Genomic DNA, 19,399 nt, shown 5'->3' on the forward strand with positions numbered 1-19,399 from the left:
GCATATTTAGCAGGCATGGGGAAAGTTTGTGAATATTTACAAGGAAAGTCAACCATATATGCAATGAGTAAACATATTTGTAATATATACTTTAGGCTCATTTTAGGGTGAAATTTTAACGTTAAAATGAGGTAAAATTTGGCTCTTTACACCAAAAGGTGAACTGAAGGGCATAAAAATGTTCTGTGGGGCACAAAAACATTCCGTGAACAGGTTCTGTAAACCTGGTGAAACTGGCTTAAGGTCTGTGGGTGTTTATCAGGAAACACTGTTCGCACAGTAGGTCTATTGTCAACTCAGAGCTGCTGGTGGGAGGTGGGGAGGGGGCAGAGGGGCTGTGTAGTGAGTCCAGTTGCCAGTGACTGGTGTTAGGCAATCCAGCAGGATCGGGCAGCTGGGAAACTCCCAGCAGCTGTTTTAACAATGTTTTTTTAAGGGTTAGTTTCTGTTCAATTACAGGACAGAAGATGTTATGGCAGCTAGTAATATAGGGGTATATGCCCAACCCTTCTCCCCGATATGGCCACTTGATTCTATTTCTGGTGTGCCTCATTTTGGCCGCAAGCGTTCATTTCATCTGTCAGCGCGGGGCATATTTCAACAAAGATGGGGGAGCTAGACCCCACACTTCATGGGAGAAATATCAAGAAATATATGGTCATCTTTTTTTTTTAAGAGATGGGGTCTCAGTCAGCTCCCCAGGCTAGAATGCAGTGGGTATTCACAAGCATGATGGTAGGACCATACAGCCTTGAACTCACGGGCTCAAGCAAGCCTCCTGTCTCAGCCTTCCAAGTAGTTGGGACTACAGGCACATGCCACTGCACCTGGCAATATGTTCATCGTTAATCCACCATGCCATTCTCAGGGTAAAAGGCAGTAGACGTTTTACAGAGTGGTATGAAAGAAAGAAAGGAAATTCTGTTCCCTTTTTTTTTAAGATGACATATATATATATATATATATATATATATATATATATATATATATATATGCCTTAAGTCCTAGGTTACACGTGCACAACGTGCAGGTTTGTTACATATGTATACATGTGCCATGTTGGTGTGCTGCACCCATTAACTCATCATTACATTAGGTATATCTCCTAATGCTATCCCTCCCCCCTCCTCCCACCCCATGACAGGCCCTGGGGTGTGATGTTTCCCATACTGTGTTCAAGTGTTCTCATTGTTCAATTCCCACCTATGAGTGAGAACATGCAGTGTTTGGTTTTCTGTCCTTGTGACAGTTTGCTGAGAATGATGGTTTCCAGCTTCATCCATGTCCCTACAAAGGACATGAACTCATCATTTTTTATGGCTGCATAGAATTCCATGGTGTATATGTACCACATTTCCTTAATCCAGTCTATCATTGATGGACATTTGGGTTGGTTCCAAGTCTTTGCTATTGTGAATAGTGCCACAATAAACATATGTGTGCATGTGTCTTTATAGCAGCATGATTTATAATCTTTGGGTATATACCCAGTAATGGGATGGCTGGGTCAAATGGTATTTTTAGTTCTAGATCCTTGAGGAATCGCCACGCTGTCTTCCACAATGGTTGAAGTAGTTTACAGTCCCACCAACAGTGTAGAAGTGTTTGTATTTCTCCACATCCTCTCAAGCACCTGTTGCTTCCTGACTTTTTAATGATCACCATTCTAACTGGTGTGAGATGGTATCTCATTGTGGTTTTGATTTGCATTTCTCTGATGGCCAGTGATGATGAACATTTTTTCATGTGTCTATTGGCTGCATAAATGTCTTCTTTTGAGAAGTGTCTGTTCATATCCTTCACCCACTTTTTGATGGGGTTGTTTTTTTCTTGTAAATTTGTTTGAGTTCTTTGTAGATTCTGGACATTAGCCCTTTGTCAGATGAGTAGATTGCAAAAATTTTCTCCCATTCTGTAGGTTGCCTGTTCACTCTGATGGGAGTTTCTTTTGCCATGCAGAAGTTCTTGAGTTTAATTAGATCCCATTTGTCAATTTTGGCTTTTGTTGCCATTGCTTTTGGTGTTTTAGACATGAGGTCCTTGCCCATGCCTATGTCCTGAATGGTATTGCCTAGGTTTTCTTCTAGGGTTTTTATGGTTTTAGGTCTAACATGTAAGTCTTTAATCCATCTTGAATTAATTTTTGTATAAGGTGTAAGGAAGGGATCCAGTTTCAGCTTTCTACATATGGCTAGCCAGTTTTCCCAGCACCATTTATTAAATAGGGAATCCTTGCCCCATTTCTTGTTTTTGTCAGGTTTGTCAAAGATGAGATGGTTGTAGAGGTGTGGTATTACTTCTGAGGGCTCTGTTCTGTTCCATTGGTCTATATCTCTGTTTTGGTACCAGTACTATGCTGTTTTCGTTACTGTAGCCTTGTAGTATAGTTTGAAGTCAGGTAGTGTGATGCCTCCAGCAAAAACTGGAAGCATTCCCTTTGAAAACTGGCACAAGACAGGGATGCCCTCTCTCACCACTCCTATTCAATATAGTGTTAGAAGTTCTGGCCAGGGCAATTAGGCAGGAGAAAGAAATAAAGGGTATTCAGTTAGGAAAAGAGGTATTCAAATTGTCCCTGTTTGCAGATGACATGATTGTATCTTTAGAAAACTCCATCGTCTCAGCCCAAAATCTCCTTAAGCTGATAAGCAATTCAGCAAAGTCTCAGGATACAAAATCAATGTGCAAACATCACAAACATTCTTACACACCAGTAACAGACAAACAGAGAGCCAAATCATGAGTGAATTCCCGTTCACAATTGCTTCAAAGAGAATAAAATACCTTGGAATCCAACTTACAAGGGATGTGAAGGACCTCTTCAAGGAGAACTACAAACCACTGCTCAACGAAATAAAAGAGGACACAAACAAATGGAAGAACATTCCATGCTCATGGATAGGAAGAATCAATATTGTGAAAATGGCCATACTGCCCAAGGTAATTTATAGATTCAATGCCATTCCTATCAAGCTACTAATGACTTTCTTCACGTAATTGGAAAAAACTAAAGTTCATATGGAAGCAAAAAAGAGCCCTCATTGCCAAGTCAATCCTAAGCCAAAAGAACAAAGCTGGAGGCATCACGCTACCTGAAGTCTGTCCCTTTTCTATTCCAGAATTAAATAGATAGGAACAATAAACTAGTAGAAATTGCTACTGTTAAGACATATAGTTAAGGGAATTATTAAAGATAACGCAGATTCCAAAAACATATGAGTATATTATAAACAACTTCATGCCAAAACATTTGAAAATTTAGATGAGTATGAAAATTTTCTAGAAAGTACAAATTATAAGACTGATTTAGGCAAAAATAAAATGACCTGCGTAGTCTTATGCTATTAAAGGAATTGAATCCAAAATGAAACATCTTGCCACATGGAAAACTCCAGATCCAAATAACATCACTAATGAAGACTTCCAGTCATTCAAGGAATAAATCATTCCAATCATATCCAAGTCTTCCAGAGAATAGAAATAGAGGTTATAATCCCTATATTATTTAATGAGGCTAGCATAATCTCATATATGATATATGTGTATTAGAGAAATTGTCCTGTAATTGCTTCTTCTTATGCTATCCTTCTTAGCATATTAATGGCCCAATTTTGTTAGTATCCTTTAAGATTTTAGTATCTTAAAATATGGCTTACATTATATATTTAATATTAACATACTATCAAACAATGATTAACATTAATCCATGTTAATGCATGAAGCTCCGACCCTCTCAAGAAACTTAAAAGACATAGGTGATTAGATTCCAGGTGATTCTTTTTCTTTTACATTTTTTGATATCACCAGGAAAAAACGGGTTTTTTATGTGACAGTGTATTCTGTTTTTCTCTCCTTTTCTCTTTTCCTACTAAAGATAGTTTTGTCATTGCCCATTTGGATTCTCCATTCCCACTTTCTCATGAGGATTCCTTCCTTGCTGGACCTGTTCTTTTGTGATGCAAAAGTGTAAGAATGAGAGAATGGAGAGTGTCCTTCGCTATAGAGGCTATGCTACTTACTTGCCATTGAAAGTAATGACAAAAACCACAATTACTTTTGCACCAACCTAACACATAACAAAGACCTGGGAGGGGGAGATAAGTGATCCAAAGATCTGGGTTTCTGGGAAGGTTTTGGGAGTTTCCTAAGAGTCTTCAGAGAAATAACAAGGTCAATAAGAGGTGCAGCAAACCACCATGGCACATGTATACCTATTTGGCACGTTCTGCACATGTATCCCAGAACTTAGAGTAAAATTTAAAAAAAGAGGTATTTTAGAAAGTATAGTTTGGGAATATAAATTTGATCCTCATTTTTGGTCTATAGATGCAAGTAAATATTAAAATTACTTTTTAGTGACTGTTGCAGTAGTAGTTAACCTTATAGTGCTAGTCTTTGCTAATTTATGACACCCTTCGAAGACTAATATGGAGCACTACAAGGAGCATGTCCTATTTTTACAATAACAATTTTAAAAATACGAATTTAACCAAGATATTAGCTGGGGGTCCCCTGTTCTGAACTGAGCAAACTTGGCTTGATCTTGTTACCCAAAAAGAACCGAGGTTCTTTCTCCTGTTAACAAGTGACTCGTCACAAGAACATGGGTTTTGATGAATAGTTTTATTACTTGTCAAAAGTAAGGAGAGCACTGGAACTATTCTCCAAAGCAGTGTCTCTCTGAGGGGAAGTGACAGGAGGGTTTTATGGGACAATGGAGAGGGAAAGAGGGTGCATCGTTGCATAGAGAGGAGGGGTCCCACTTGCACAGGTGCATTGAGTCATCATGCCAGCACACAGGTCACATGTTATGGTAATGAAGCCACAGCTGGTCCTGGGATGGAAACTTTAGCATGGTAATAAGGAAAGTTCACTCAGGTTCATGTATAAATGGGTCTGTCAGGAACTGGTTTCAACTGACTAGGTGGACACATACCACACAGGGCTTGAAAACTGACAGCCTGTAGGATAGGATGCTATAAAGCAGGTAGATTGCTCAAGGTGGATGAATTCCTATAGTCAGCTGAAGACCCTCCGTATCTGCTTACAATCTGATTTCTAACCCATAAAAACACTTCCAAAAATTACAACAAATTCTCGAAGGGTTGATGTTCTCAGAACCACTTTTGCCATCCTGGTTGCCCTGCCATGTATACAATATTACACAAAGCTTGAATCTAGATATGAAACTCAACACTGTCTTCAATGTACACATACACATGCACAGATGGCATAAAGCATTCATGAGTTTAGTAGACTTTGAAGGAGGAGATAGGAAATAGCTTCTATCTCAGCTATTCAATTTCCCAAAGAATATTAAGCCTGAACTATTTTTGAGTGCTCTTTTGCCACTTTACTATTGTAATATAATTACAGCTTTCCCCCAACTCTCCAGGATCCCTGCCTTCCTCTCCCCTTCTCTTCTCTGTCTTGTGCAGAGCAACTTTCCCTCTTCTGATGATGAAAAAAATAATAGCTAACATTTATTGAGTACTTCATGTGCTTCAGACACTGTGTTGTTTCACAAGTATTATCATATTTATTTTTCACAACAACCCTAGGAAGTAACTGTTAATATTATTGTCTTTATTACTGATGAGGAAACTAGAAGATCTAGTGATTCTTCCACATTCACACAGCTAATTAGTGGCAGAGCTGAGATTTGAACCCATACAGTCTGATTCTAGAGCCTGTCCTTTGAGCCACTATGTAATACTGCCTACATCTATAACATATGGTTTTGGCAACTGCCAAACCCTTGCCACAAAGTACAATTTATCACAAATGAGCTTTTTACCCTGAAACTCTTCTCACTGTGAGAAGAATTCTGAGGCCAATAATTGTTAAGATAAAATGTTTTCTCATCTCACTATCTCATCTCATTACACTTAATTTTTTTTAAAACTTGAGACATAAATTTGACATGGAACAAGGTAATAATAAACATACAAATAAAAATATAACTATTTGATCACACTAAGGATATTTATATTGATAAATCAGTGCTCAGAGTCAAGGCATAATGATCTGCTTGGGAAAATCAGAGAAGACAAGGGAAAAGGGTGGGGAGCAGAGAGGATCTGAAATACCTGTATTCTAAAATAACTAAGGTCCTGGGGATACTACCTTCATTATAAAGGTAGAGTCACGTGAATAATGCCATTTCCTACACGTACAGCTTTGGTGGTCTCAATCTATTAAACGGAGATCAGAATGAAGAAGTACAGGTAGCAAACAATAATTAGGAATTAGATGAACTGGAAGGAATTCATTGTTCTCCATAAGGCTTTGTATGAGAGACCAGCTGAGGGGAGGCAACCAATAATATAAGATTCAAGGCAGAAGACAGATCTATTGATTATATAAACACATACTGAGGGACCTGCAAAGGAGTTCTTGAGGATATGAGCTCCTAAATATGAGCGTCACATGGGCAACTGAAACTATTTGTACCAACCAAGGTTTCCTAGTGAAAGAAAGAAAGAGAGGTGGAGCTTAAGGAATTGCCTTACAGATGGGTGCAATGGCTTGCCTGCAATCCCAGCACTTTGGGACGCCAAGGAGGGAGGATCACTTGTAGCCCAGAGTTCAAGACCAGCCTGGGCAACATAGAAAGGGAATTCGAGACCAGCCTGAGCAACATAGAAAGACCCAATCTCTATTTTTAAAAAATAAAAAGGAATTGCTTTACCTTACGTGACTGACTGGCAAGTCTGAAATTTGAAATCCATAGGGCAGGCTAGAAACCCAGCCAAGATTTCTATGTCCATCGTGAGGCAGAATTTCTTCTTCTCTGGGAAACCTCAGGTTTTGCTTTCAAGGCAACTGATTGGATGAGGCACACTCACATTATCTAGGTCACATTATTATAAGGTGACATTATTATAAGTCACCTGATTATAGATCTTCAGCACATCTACAAAATACTTCCATTGACTAATATCTAGACTAATGTTTGAGCAAACAATTGGGTGCCATAGCCTAGCCAAGTTGATCAATACTTGTAACCATCAAAGTATTCTTTTGAGACATTAGATTCTAGACCTGGCGACTAGGAGGAAAGATTTATGGTGCAACAAGAGGACTTGCCTCATTGAGGAAAACCTGTGACTGAGGGAAAGGAGCCAGGCTATGTAAAAGTAGTGGACCTTTCTTTGAGAAATTAGTGAAATGGGAGAATATATGTAATAAGTTAGAAGAACAAGGTTTTAAATGTTAGGTTAAATAAGAATTACCTGAGCAATTTGTTAAAAATCAAGATATCTGCATTTTTTATTCCATATGTCTGTTTTGAAATCTGTATTATAACAATGATCCCAGGTGATGCTGATGCAGGTCACACAAAGATGAAAATTGAGGAAAAACTGATGTTAATGACAGACATTCATCCCATAGCTAAAGAGAAAATGAGTTCCTAAACATAATACAATCTCCATGAGGAAAAGCTTCACCAACTGAAATGACAGAGTGACCAACTAGACCTGAATTATATCATCCCACAGAACGAAGATAAGCTCCATAAAACAAAAGAAAATGATAGCCTAGATATGCCAAGCAAATTTAATTTCAGAATAGCCATTCTTGAATGTACGAATGGATTCAGAACAAGTCACAATTGAAAGCCAATTCAGGATATGGCCTGTACTCCACTTTCTATCCCTACGCCTATCATTTGTTTATAGTAATAAAATTAGAGCATATCACAGAGAAATGGAACAAAGTAACTGCAATGCTAAGTGAACAGTTTGTTCTCTGTACCCAGTTTTCCAAACTGCTGTTTATGAAAAAACACAACTGCATTCTTTTTGCCAAATGAGATGCTCACTAGTTTGAATGACTTATATAGGATATATTAGAATGCAAGCATACCAAAGACAAAACTCTGATAGAAGATGAGCTTGAAATAAAATTTTAATTGAATTACTCTTGATAATAGAGAATGGAGAGTAGAATCAAACTTTCATCTTGTAAGACAAAGCACTGTTATTATCATGTGTTTGAAACTGCTCTTGTAGCCACGCAAGAAGAAAAATAAAAACCTCTCTCTCTTTGAACTTAATCTAATTCATAATTGCCAGCCAAAGACCTCTAAGTAGTTTCCTATCATTTAGAATCATGAATTCCTAGACTCTTACATGTATAAGTGGCCTTGATATTAAATCCAAATATCCAAATCCCCTACACAATATATTGAGCAAAGTTCTTCAGGCTTTCAAGTTTCTGATGATGGGAAAGTATTACCTCAGAAGAAGTATCTCTGTACACTTAGCAACACTAATTTGAAAGTTCCTGTCTTTGATGTATTCTGTTTTTCTCTCACTTCTTTCCCACAAAAACACTCTGTATTAGTCAGGGTTCTCCAGAGAGACAGAACCAATATGATATATGTTTAAATAAATAGATAGATAATAGATAGGTAGAGGATTTATTAGGGGAATTGCCTCACACAACTATGGAGATTGAGAAGTCCCACAAGAGGCTGTCTGCAAGCTAGAGAGCCTGGGGTGCTGGGTACATGGCTCACCCCAAGTTCTGAAGCACCACAATCAGGGAAGACAAGAGTATGTTTCTCAGCCTGAGACCAAAGATCTGAGAACCCAGTGGTTGCTGGTGTAAGGCCTGAAGTCCCAATGCTGGAGTGTGGAGCTTCAATGTCCAGAGGTAGGAGGGGGAGAGTGTTTAAACTCCAGGAGAGAGAGAGAGGCAGAAAGGGAGAGGAAATTCTTTCTCATCCCATTTGTTCTGTCCAGGCCCCCAGCCAATTGGATGGTATCTGCTCACATTGAGGGCAGATTTTCCTGACTTGGTCCACTGATTCATGTGCCAATCTCCTCTGGAAACACCCTCACAGACACACCCTCACAGACACTGATGAAGTAATGCTTCATCAGTTCTCTAGATATTTCTTAATGCAGTGAAGTTAAAATTAACAGCCACTTCAAATTATCACACCCTCATCCCCACTCCATCCTACCCCTTACCTCCCACAAACAAAAATAGTCATACACACATCCCTCACACCACACACACAACATACACAGTCCAACCTCTTGGGGACCTTTGAAAGCACTGACCATGGCAAGGAAGCAGACAAGCAGGGCTATAAAACATTAATTGTTCCTCCAAGAAATAATAGGGATTCCACATGGTAATCTTTATTAAGTTTAGAATACTAATATTTTATTGAACACACGAGAAGTAAGTAATTTTCAGTTTATTGTTTGTTTCTTTGTTGAGGGACTTTTGCTATGTTGCCCAGGCTGGTCTTGAACTTCCCATCTCAGCCTCCTGAGTAGCTGGGATTAGATACTGGTGCCACTGTGTTTAGCTATAAACTCAATATTTAATCAGAAAAGAGATTAGAGCTGTAATTATAATGTATAAGGCAAAGTGGCAACTGTTTTCAAGCATTATGAGTTGTTCCATCCAAAATTTTTGCTTCATTCTTTATATTGAACGCATCTAAGAAAGTGGGAAGGATGAAATATAATTTGATATTAGACTGATGAGAATATAGATAAATAACAATGTGATTTCTGAATAGGCAGATCACATGACTCCTCATTACGTAAGCAGACATTTTGCAACAGAGCCTTTAATGATACCTTTCTTTAAAATGAATGCTAAGATCCTGTACATTGATAACTCCATATAAAATGTGGCATGGCAGTTAGTCAAGGTTCTTGACGCCTTCTGTGCATCTAATTAATGCCCCAATGTATCATAAAAGATGAATCAAGTTAGATAATATTTAACCAATTATTTTGTAGCTATATTTTAAAGCTATTACCTTGTAAAAATAATTTCCTGAAAATATACACATTTTATACATAATATAAAATTTTTCTAAATTGTTTAGGCTCTCTTTACAAACATTAATAGGAAGAATATTAATTTTTTACAATCTGAAACTACTCACGGAGTGAAATGGCACTGTTGGTAAAATGCTGTTGGTAAAACAGCATTATTTACTGGCATTTATTTAAAAATTTACTGAAAGTTAACATAACTACATCATAGAGCTTATAATTCTATTTGCAAAGATAATAGTGAAAAGTGAATTTACTTTGTATAAAAGAAATCTTGACCTAGTCAAATAAAAGTAAAAGGAATTGGAAACTGCTTCTGCTATTTACCGGCTATGTGACAATGAAAAAATTCTTTATCTTCTCTAAGCCTTGGTGTCTTCATTTGTGATCAAGGTATAAGTTATTATTATTAATTATTGTCATACCATTTACAGCATTGTTGTAAAAATTATAAATATTTTACACGAAATAATGAATATAGTACTTAGTACATAGTGAGCTTCAGTAAATCATAGCTGTTGTTGTTGTCATTGCTTCTGTTATTTTGAGTGAACAAAAGTCCAAGAAAAAAGATTCAAACCGAAAGCAGAAAGTTTGACTAGTCCTTCTGTAGTTTTGCTATTCTTTTGATTTTTGAAATCGTAGCTATTAAAGTATCATACTAAGAATTCTTATGCTGACAAGCCTGGGCAACAAAGTGAGATCCGGCATCTTAAAAAAAAAAAAAAAATTGTTTAAACTAGCCAGGCATAGTGCCTGTAGTCACAGCTACTCTGGAGGCTGAGGTGGGAGGATTCTTTGGCTATGATTTTGCCATTGCACTCCAGCCTGGGTGACATAGTGAGACCATCTAAAAAAAAAAAAAAGAAAGAAAAAAGAATTCTTATACATATTGTGAGCCTCTATAAGAAACTTCTTAATATATAGTAAAACATTTATAAATAAATATGCAAAAAACAGAGGAAGGAATTATCACCATATGATTTAGATAAGGAAATTGGGCCTCAGAGAAGTTGCTGCTTGATCTTGATCACAGAGCTAGTACGCTGGAAAATCAGAACTTAAGGCCAGGTCTGTGAGACAATTTTCAGTGTTTGGAATAAAAAAGTATGTAGAAAATTGGAGGCAAAAAAACTGTTTTCTATTAACAAAAGAGTTGTCCCATCTGAGAACATAAACCAAGAGTATACGAGCAAAGATATTTCAAATTATTTGATTCGTCATAGATCCCAAGTGAAAAAAAATCACCTCTTACAATTGATATTATGTTCATAAAATAAAATCAAATGCAGGATCTGCATAAGAAAATCCCTTAAATGTTTTCATTATTAATTATTTAATTATAATAACATATTAACTTTAATTTATACTTAAATTATATTAATATTGTTATATTTATATAATATATATCTTATGTAATATAATATCTAATTATTCTAAATATTTGCCGGGAATCATATAGCTATAACATTCACTACAGGAAAAATGTCACTTAAGTCACTCTTCATTAAAGTCACTCTTTATTAAAATATGCTCCACAGTCCATTTTCTTTATGAGTTGAATTATTATTTTATAGTACCTGATATAAACAATTATATGACTAACAATTTATCAAAAGGAATGGTTTTCTCCGCTTAAATTCCAGTTGGTCTGTCAGTGTACTGAGGAGTGTGAATAGAGCTAAGAACATGACTTAGCTGATCCACTAAAAAGAAGCTCAATAAATACTTGCTGATTATTTGACTGACCTGTCTATCAAAGCTAAAGAAAACTGTCAGCTTCAGAGTATTTCAACTTCAATATTTTCAGCTTGCTATATTCGAAAGCTATCCTGAAGAAAAGAGATTTCCCCATTTAATAGTGCATTTTAATTAATAAACGACAAGGCATCAGATGGTAACAAGCAATTATGGTTATGTGAGAAAATGTCATATTTCTTGGATGCATACTAAAATATGCTCATGTGTAAGAATAAAATAACAATGTCTGGAACTTGCTGTAAGATACTTTAGCAAATGAATATAGACCAGAAATGCATACATATTTTCACCAAAGACACATACGGGAATGTTAATGGCAGCACAATTTCTAATACCAAAGACAGGAAATAATCCAAATGTTCAACAGATTTAAAACCGATGAACGGTGGTCTATACATTCAACTGAATACTATACTACAACAGAATGAACAAACTACAGCTGAGTGAGTCTCATAAACATAATGTTGAACGAATCAAGACAGACGCAAAATTATATACTATATAATTTAACATATAAAATTTCCAAAACAGGTAAAACTAATCTGCTTTGATAGAGGTCATAATACTGGTTACTCCTGAACTTGGGAATAGTGACGGAGGTATCTAGATGGAGTAAAATAGTGAGGGGGGTGTAAGGATGGAGAGAAAGCTTCTTCTCCACCCACTGAAGATCTGTTACAATTACTGACAATAGACAGATTTTAAAAAGAAAAAGGCATACAAATTTATTAACATACATATGGACATGGAGTCCTGCAACGATGAGACTCCAAGAAGGGCCAGATGGTTGAGGCTTACATACACTCTTCGTAGGGGAGACAAAAATGGAGAGTTTAGGCAATTGGGAGAGGTGGTAAATGATTTTCAGGGGAAATGAACGAGCCCAATGCTCAAACAATTTTAAGTAAGTGATTCTCTTTGGAAATTGAACGGGACCAGAGGACAGGTAATAGTTTGGGACAAAGTTTGTGTGGGCCCTGGGTGTGCTGTTTAATGCTTAGTCTCTTCCTCTGAAATATGAGTTTTATGCTTCTCCATCTAATGAAATTTCAGGGAGGGGATCGAAGGCAAATGCGTTGCTATTTGGTGGGTCCAGTTTTTAGGCAGATAAGGGAATTTCAGAGAACGGTTTCGTCCTGTGGTTTGGGAACGAGAAAATTGAGAGACAGAAGGTCGGGGCAAGGTCATAGAGACATTGAGGCTGCCGCTTTAGTTCAGCATGTAAAAGTGCCACGTTTTTATGTATTGTTTTCTGAGCCTGTTAAATTAAGTTTAACATAAAGCTGTCTCTTTCATTTAAAGGTTTCTATAACCTAACTGCACGTGTGAACAGACTGTAACCTACTCTTGTGCCAATCACCGAGTTTCAGCCAATCAAAGGCAGCCAACTCTTCAAGCTAGGTTCAAATAAGGCAAACTCTGATTTGTAACCAATCTGACTGTTTCTGTACCTTACTTCTATTTTCTGTATGTCTTTTTCCTTTTTCTAGCCATAAATCTTCTTTGACCACACAAGATAGCATTGGAATCTCTCTGAAGCGAAAACAGGTTTGGGGGGCTGCCCAATTCACGAATCATTCTTTGTTCAATGAAGTTCTGTTAAATTTAGTTGCTCTAAAGTGTTTGTTTGTTTGTTTGTTTGTTTTTGGGACGGAATCTCGCCCTGTTGCCCAGGCTGGAGTGCAGTGGTGCGATCTCTGCTCACTGCAAGCTCCGCCTCCCTGTTCTCCTGCCTCAGCCTCCCGAGTAGCTGGGACCACAGGCACCCGCCACCACGCCCGGCTAATTTTTTTTTTTTTTTTTAAGTAGAGATGGGGTTTCACTGTGTTAGCCAGGATGGTCTCGATCTCCTGCCTCGTGATCCATCCACCTTGGCCTCCCAAAGTGCTGGGATTACAGGCGTGAGCCTCTGTGCCCGGCGTCTGTCTAAGGTTTTTAACAGTCCCAAAAGGGGCATTAGAAATCCTGGGGTTTTGCTGATGTTCTGCTTCTTGATGTAGATGCTTATACTGGTATGTTCTTATGGTATATGGGACTTTTCCTATATTTGTTATACTTCAAAAAAAAAAAAAACAAGAAAAGTTTATGTAAAATACTTCTACCAAGTAAAATGTTGAAGCAATCTCCGGAAACTCTCAGTAACTGTTAAAATTGAGTGATAAATATGTGGGGATTTATTTTACTCTTCTACTTTTTTGTGTTTGAAATTTTTCATATTAAAAACTTAAATATAATCTGAAAAATACTATATCATTAGGTGAGGATCTGAGAATGTTAAATTTATGAATCCTTCAGATGCACAAATTTAAGAATTTAAGTTATAGGTTTATAAATACATATTACATTGACTTTTGTGAAAAATCATCAAGAGTCTGTCCCAAATGCCCTTCCCCTATACACACAACAATTTATTGTTAAATTAAATTAAGCCACACACCTTAGAGTGATTACCAGGCTAACACAAGTATAATCACATTCGATTCCAACATTTCCTTATTGAAGAGGCTGAAGAAGTTAAACCAAATTGTCAACACTGTAACAAAGGTGGATACCTTTCCTGACACCTGAATAAAATAGCTATGCCTAAGTGAGTTTTATTAATGTTTATGGTGTGTATTCTAAAAACTAATTGTAAAAGATTTGGATGAGGGTGTGATGAGAAGGAAAAGGAAAAGTTTAGTGGCTTCAGAACAGTACATCTACAATTTTCAGCAAAGTAATTTCAAATTTAGATGCAGATACAGTTGAACAAAATATTATTAGGCTACTGATTTTAAAAGGTAAAGAAAAATTTAGCCTACAAGGAACAGTACAATATTTCATTATGTTAACATGAAACCTCAAGAGTTTGCTGAACAGGACAATATTTTATTATGTTAACATGAAACCTCAAGAGTTTGCTGAATACCTACTGGGTATGCATGCCAGACACATTGTCTTTCAAATTAGGCCATTTTTATACCCATTATGAAGAATGCTCTTTCTGAGTGTGTCATTAGTTAAGCTTGCAAGCTTAAAAAGGTATATGAAGAAATAATTGATTTCCCCCTCCTCTTTATTTCTATGAATACGCTTTTTGTATTACATATAATCAGAAAACTTGATGTCTGATGTGAGGCTGAACATTAAAAGCTCTAAGTATTGGTTTGTTTTTTTTTTCCTTTTGAAACCATTTGCTAGATTATTCCTACTTTTTTTGCCTAACTGGAAAAAAAAATGTTTTACAGCAGCGAGTTACAACAGAAGTCAGTTTCTTTTCAAGCAAACTAGCACTGCTTGTTGCTTTTTTTATGTCAAAGCTCAAAAGGAAATCACATCTAGTCTCAGGATATATGAATTGTAGTTAATAAACCATTACTCTCTGTGAACGTTATGATTCTGGGCTCCTACTATTACATATTCCTCAAATTAAATTTTTTTTAAATCTCTCTCCATTCAGTACAAGTAGAATAGGCTTCACAGTAAGTAATTGCTGATCATTTTTGCCAGATATTTTTATTAGAATTACATAGTAACTGTTAAAATTGGTTTGCATTTTCTTCAGGAACATTAATTTTTGGATTAAATAAAATACATGGTCTTATTTTAAATCGGGTTCATTTTATACAATACACCAATTTTTAAATGAGCTACCCTACACTTAATGTCATTAGTAAACAATGCACTTAGTCACACAGGAATACCAGGCTCATGCATTTAAAACACTTCTGCATCTTGTTATGCCAGCCAAACCCCTGCACAGTGATGTAAACTAACAATAGCTACTTACATAACTGAATGGATATAGAAAAACAGGTTTTCTAGAACAGACACTGCCTCTTACCTAGCCTCTCTAGGACAATGTCAAAATAGGAAACATTATCTTTACATGTTTAATCTATTTGGCATTTTCCTGGGAAAAGTGAGAAACTGATTGTTACCCACATGTTTTTACAGAATTCCATGGAAAGTCTAACGAATGAGATTTTCCAGATGGTTCTTAGCTCTAGACCTTTATTAAGGTATGTCATATGACTTATCATAGGTCACATCTGTTATGCATGGGGCTGTCTACAATGTTAACATCATCTTATTATTAATAGCCAATGATAATTAAGCATTTACAAGGCAATGTGGTAAATCCTTCACATGCTTAATCTCATTAAATATTCATAAAAGCCCTTCAGTAGATTCTACTTCTACTTCATTTCTTCCTTTTACAGAAAAAGAACCTGAGACTGAAAAAAGGATAAACAACATGCTAACGGTAATACAACTGGAAAATAGCAAACTTGGGATTCAAACTAGGTTTAACCAGCTCTAAACAGAAAATCACCCTAGCAAATTTTCTAGCTTTTTAAAATACTGACTTTTTCTTTTTTATTTTGTGCCTTCTGTTTAAAAGTAGAGCACATCTCTTCAAGGAGAACTACAAACCACTGCTCAATGAAATAAAAGAGGACACAAACAAATGGAAGAACATTTCATGCTCATGGACAGAAAGAATCAATATCGTGAAAATGGCCACACTACCCTAGGTAATTTATAGATTCAATGCCATCCCCATCAAGCTACCACTGACTTTCTTCACAGAATAGGAAAAAACTACTTTAAAGTTCATACGGAATCAAAAAAGAGCCCGCATTGCCAAGATAATCCTAAGCCAAAAGAACAAAGCTGGAGGCATCATGCTACCTGACCTCGAACTATACTACAACGCTACAGTAACCAAAACAGCATGGTACTGGTACCAAAACAGAGATATAGACCAATGGAACAGAACAGAGCCCTCAGAAGTAATACCACACATCTACAACCATCTCATCTTTGACAAACCTGACAAAAACAAGAAATGGGGCAAGGATTCCCTATTTAATAAATGGTGCTGGGAAAACTGGCTAGCCATATGTAGAAAGCTGAAACTGGATCCCTTCCTTACACCTTATACAAAAATTAATTCAAGATGGATTAAGGACTTAAATGGTAGACCTAAAACCATAAAAACCCTAGAAGAAAACCTAGGCAATACCATTCAGGACATAGGCATGGGCAAGGACCTCATGTCTAAAACACCAAAAGCAATGGCAACAAAAGCCAAAATTGACAAATGGGATCTAATTAAACTAAAGAGCTTCCACACAGCAAAAGAAACTCCCATCAGAGTGAACAAGCAACCTACAGAATGGGAGAAAATTTTTGCAATCTACTCATCTGACAAAGGGCTAATATCCAGAATCTACAAAGAACTCAAACAAATTTACAAGAAAAAAACAAAAAACCCCATCAAAAAGTGGGTGAAGGATATGAACAGACACTTCTCAAAAGAAGACATTTATGCAGCCAAAAGACACATGAAAAAATGTTCATCATCACTGGCCATCAGAGAAATGCAAATCAAAACCACAATCAGATACCATCTCACACCAGTTAGAATGGTGATCATTAAGAAGTCAGGAAGCAACAGGTGCTGGAGAGGATGTGGAGAAATAGGAACACTTTTACACTGTTGGTGGGACTGTAAACTAGTTCAACCATTGTGGAACACAGTGTGGCGATTCCTCAGGGATCTAGAACTAAAAATACCATTTGACCCAGCCATCCCATTACTGGGTATATACCCAAAGGATTATAAATCATGCTGCTATAAAGACACATGCACATGTATGTTTATTGTGGCACTATTCACAATAGCAAAGACTTGGAACCAACCAAATGTCCATCAATGATAGACTGGATTAAGAAAATGCGGCACATATACACCATGGAATACTATGCAGCCATAAAAAATGATGAGTTCATGTCCTTAGTAGGGACATAGATGAAGCTGGAAACCATCATTCTCAGCAAACTGTCACAAGGACAAAAAACCAAACACCGCATGTTCTCACTCACAGGTAGGAATTGAACAATGAGAACACATGGACACAGGAAGGGGAGCATCACACACTAGGGCCTGTTGTGAGGTGGGGGGAGGGGGAAGGGATAGCATTAGAGATGTACCTAATGTAAATGACAAGTTAGTGGGTGCGGCACACCAACATGGCACATGTATACATATGTAACAAACCTGCACGTTGTGCACATGTACCCTAGAACTTAAAGTATAATAAAAAAAATTGCAAAAAGTAAAATAAAAAAATAAAAGTACAGCACAAGCATTTGCTAGTAAACTGAAAGTTGCAGCACTAAATCCAACACAATTCAAGTACCTATGTAAGTTAATTGAAAGTGGCTTGTTTTCATTTGAAACAATCATCAAATTGCACTGCTTCTATGAGACAAAATAATAAATAAAAAATAGTAGTTACTCAAAATTTTTCTTAAATTTAATTTCCTAGTTGCTATTAATTATCATAAAGATGATAGTTCAGACTTTTAAAATAACAACAACACAGAATACACTAGGTTTGTAAATAAGAAAGGGGTTGTAAAGTTTTTGAATCACAGATACTCAATGGGATAAAAATGTACAACATCATCTGGTCCCTCAAAACCCCCAGCTCCAATCCATGCTCCATAACATACACACACAAACACAAATACTAATCGAATGCCCTGTAAACAGCATTTCCATAAGTGAAGATTCCATCTCTGATTAATTGCTGAGGAGTAATGGGAAAAGGAAACTATGTTTTAGGTGGAAGCTTATTCCATTTTGCAGGTAGTTCCAACTGCTTAAATTCATCCAAAAATAATGCTTGTCTCACAGTCTCATTAAGTATGGCAACTCTAAATTTAAAACAAAAATGCCCAAAATAACAATTGCAACATTAATAAATAAGTTGTCTCCCTCTCATTCTATTTTCCCTTGTGAATTCTTCTCTCTAAATTCTTGTCTATGATTTTAATGTAATCTTAGGAGAGTACACAGACAAATATGCTTTCAATGGGTTTATTTAAATGAAAGCTTCTCAAAATTTCTCACCTCAATAGCTGTCTTAAGAAAGGCCTCTTGTGGCAGAGCTTGCACTGAGCCAAGATTGCGCCACTGCACTCCAGACTGGGCGATAGAGCAAGATTCCACCTCAAAAAAAAAAAAAAAAGAAAGAAAAAAAGAAAGGCCTCTTGTGATTTATCCACCCCAAAGAGATTTAACTAGAATATGTATAGTGTTTAATTTTTGCACGTGAAACATTTCACAGCTAGTTTTCCTACGAAATACTTACATTTACATATATGTATTTGTATAAAAGCATAGATATATACACACAATTAAAACACTTTAGTGCACACTGAAAAATTATTTTGTTTTATGATGAGCAAAAGGAAAAATAACTGTTTATAATTTTTAAGCTAATAATTTAAATTATACATTTTTTTAAAGAATTAATTTAGTTTATAGATTTATGTTATGACTCAATAAGAAAGAAATTTTCAAGTTATTTTATCTGTGTTGTAACATCAAAATAAATCAACCAATAGTAGTGACATCTAAAAGACTAATTTAGGCTGGGCACTGTGGCTCACACCTGTAATCCCAGCACTTTGGGAGGCCATGGCGGGGTGGATCACTTGAGGTCAGGAGTTCAAGATCAGCCTGGCCAACATGGTGAAACCCTGCCTCTGCTAAATATATAAAAATTAGCCAGGCGTTGTGGTGGGTGCCTATAATCCCAGCTAGGGAAGCTGAGGCAGGAAAGTCGAATGAACCTGAGAGGCGGAGGTTGCAGTGAGCTGAGATCGCACCACTGCACTCCAGCCTGAGCTACAGAACAAAACTCCAACTCAAAAAATTAAAATAAAATAAAAATAAATAAAAGACTGATTTGGTTCATAGCTATAAGAGTACATTTACACAGATAGATTAGGTTCTAGTATTCAATAGAACAGTAGGGAATTTATATTTAACA

General features: G+C 36.6%; 1 long non-coding RNA gene across 3 annotated transcripts in view; it reads right to left on the reverse strand.

Moving 5' to 3' along the window:
* Positions 1–19,399, reverse strand: part of LOC129524574 (uncharacterized) — a 248,486-nt gene that overhangs the window by 187,887 nt on the left and 41,200 nt on the right. Inside the window, exon 3 of one of the 3 annotated variants that reach the window (XR_008668400.2) lies at positions 9,195–9,462. The exons of the other annotated variants lie outside the window; for them this stretch is intronic. This is a non-coding gene — a long non-coding RNA (uncharacterized lncRNA). Of the gene's footprint in view, positions 1–9,194; positions 9,463–19,399 lie in introns of those variants that run through there. 3 annotated transcript variants of the gene reach the window in all.

This window comes from Gorilla gorilla, chromosome 13 (genome assembly GCF_029281585.2).
Source record: "Gorilla gorilla gorilla isolate KB3781 chromosome 13, NHGRI_mGorGor1-v2.1_pri, whole genome shotgun sequence".
Classification (NCBI taxonomy): Eukaryota; Metazoa; Chordata; class Mammalia; order Primates; family Hominidae; genus Gorilla; species Gorilla gorilla.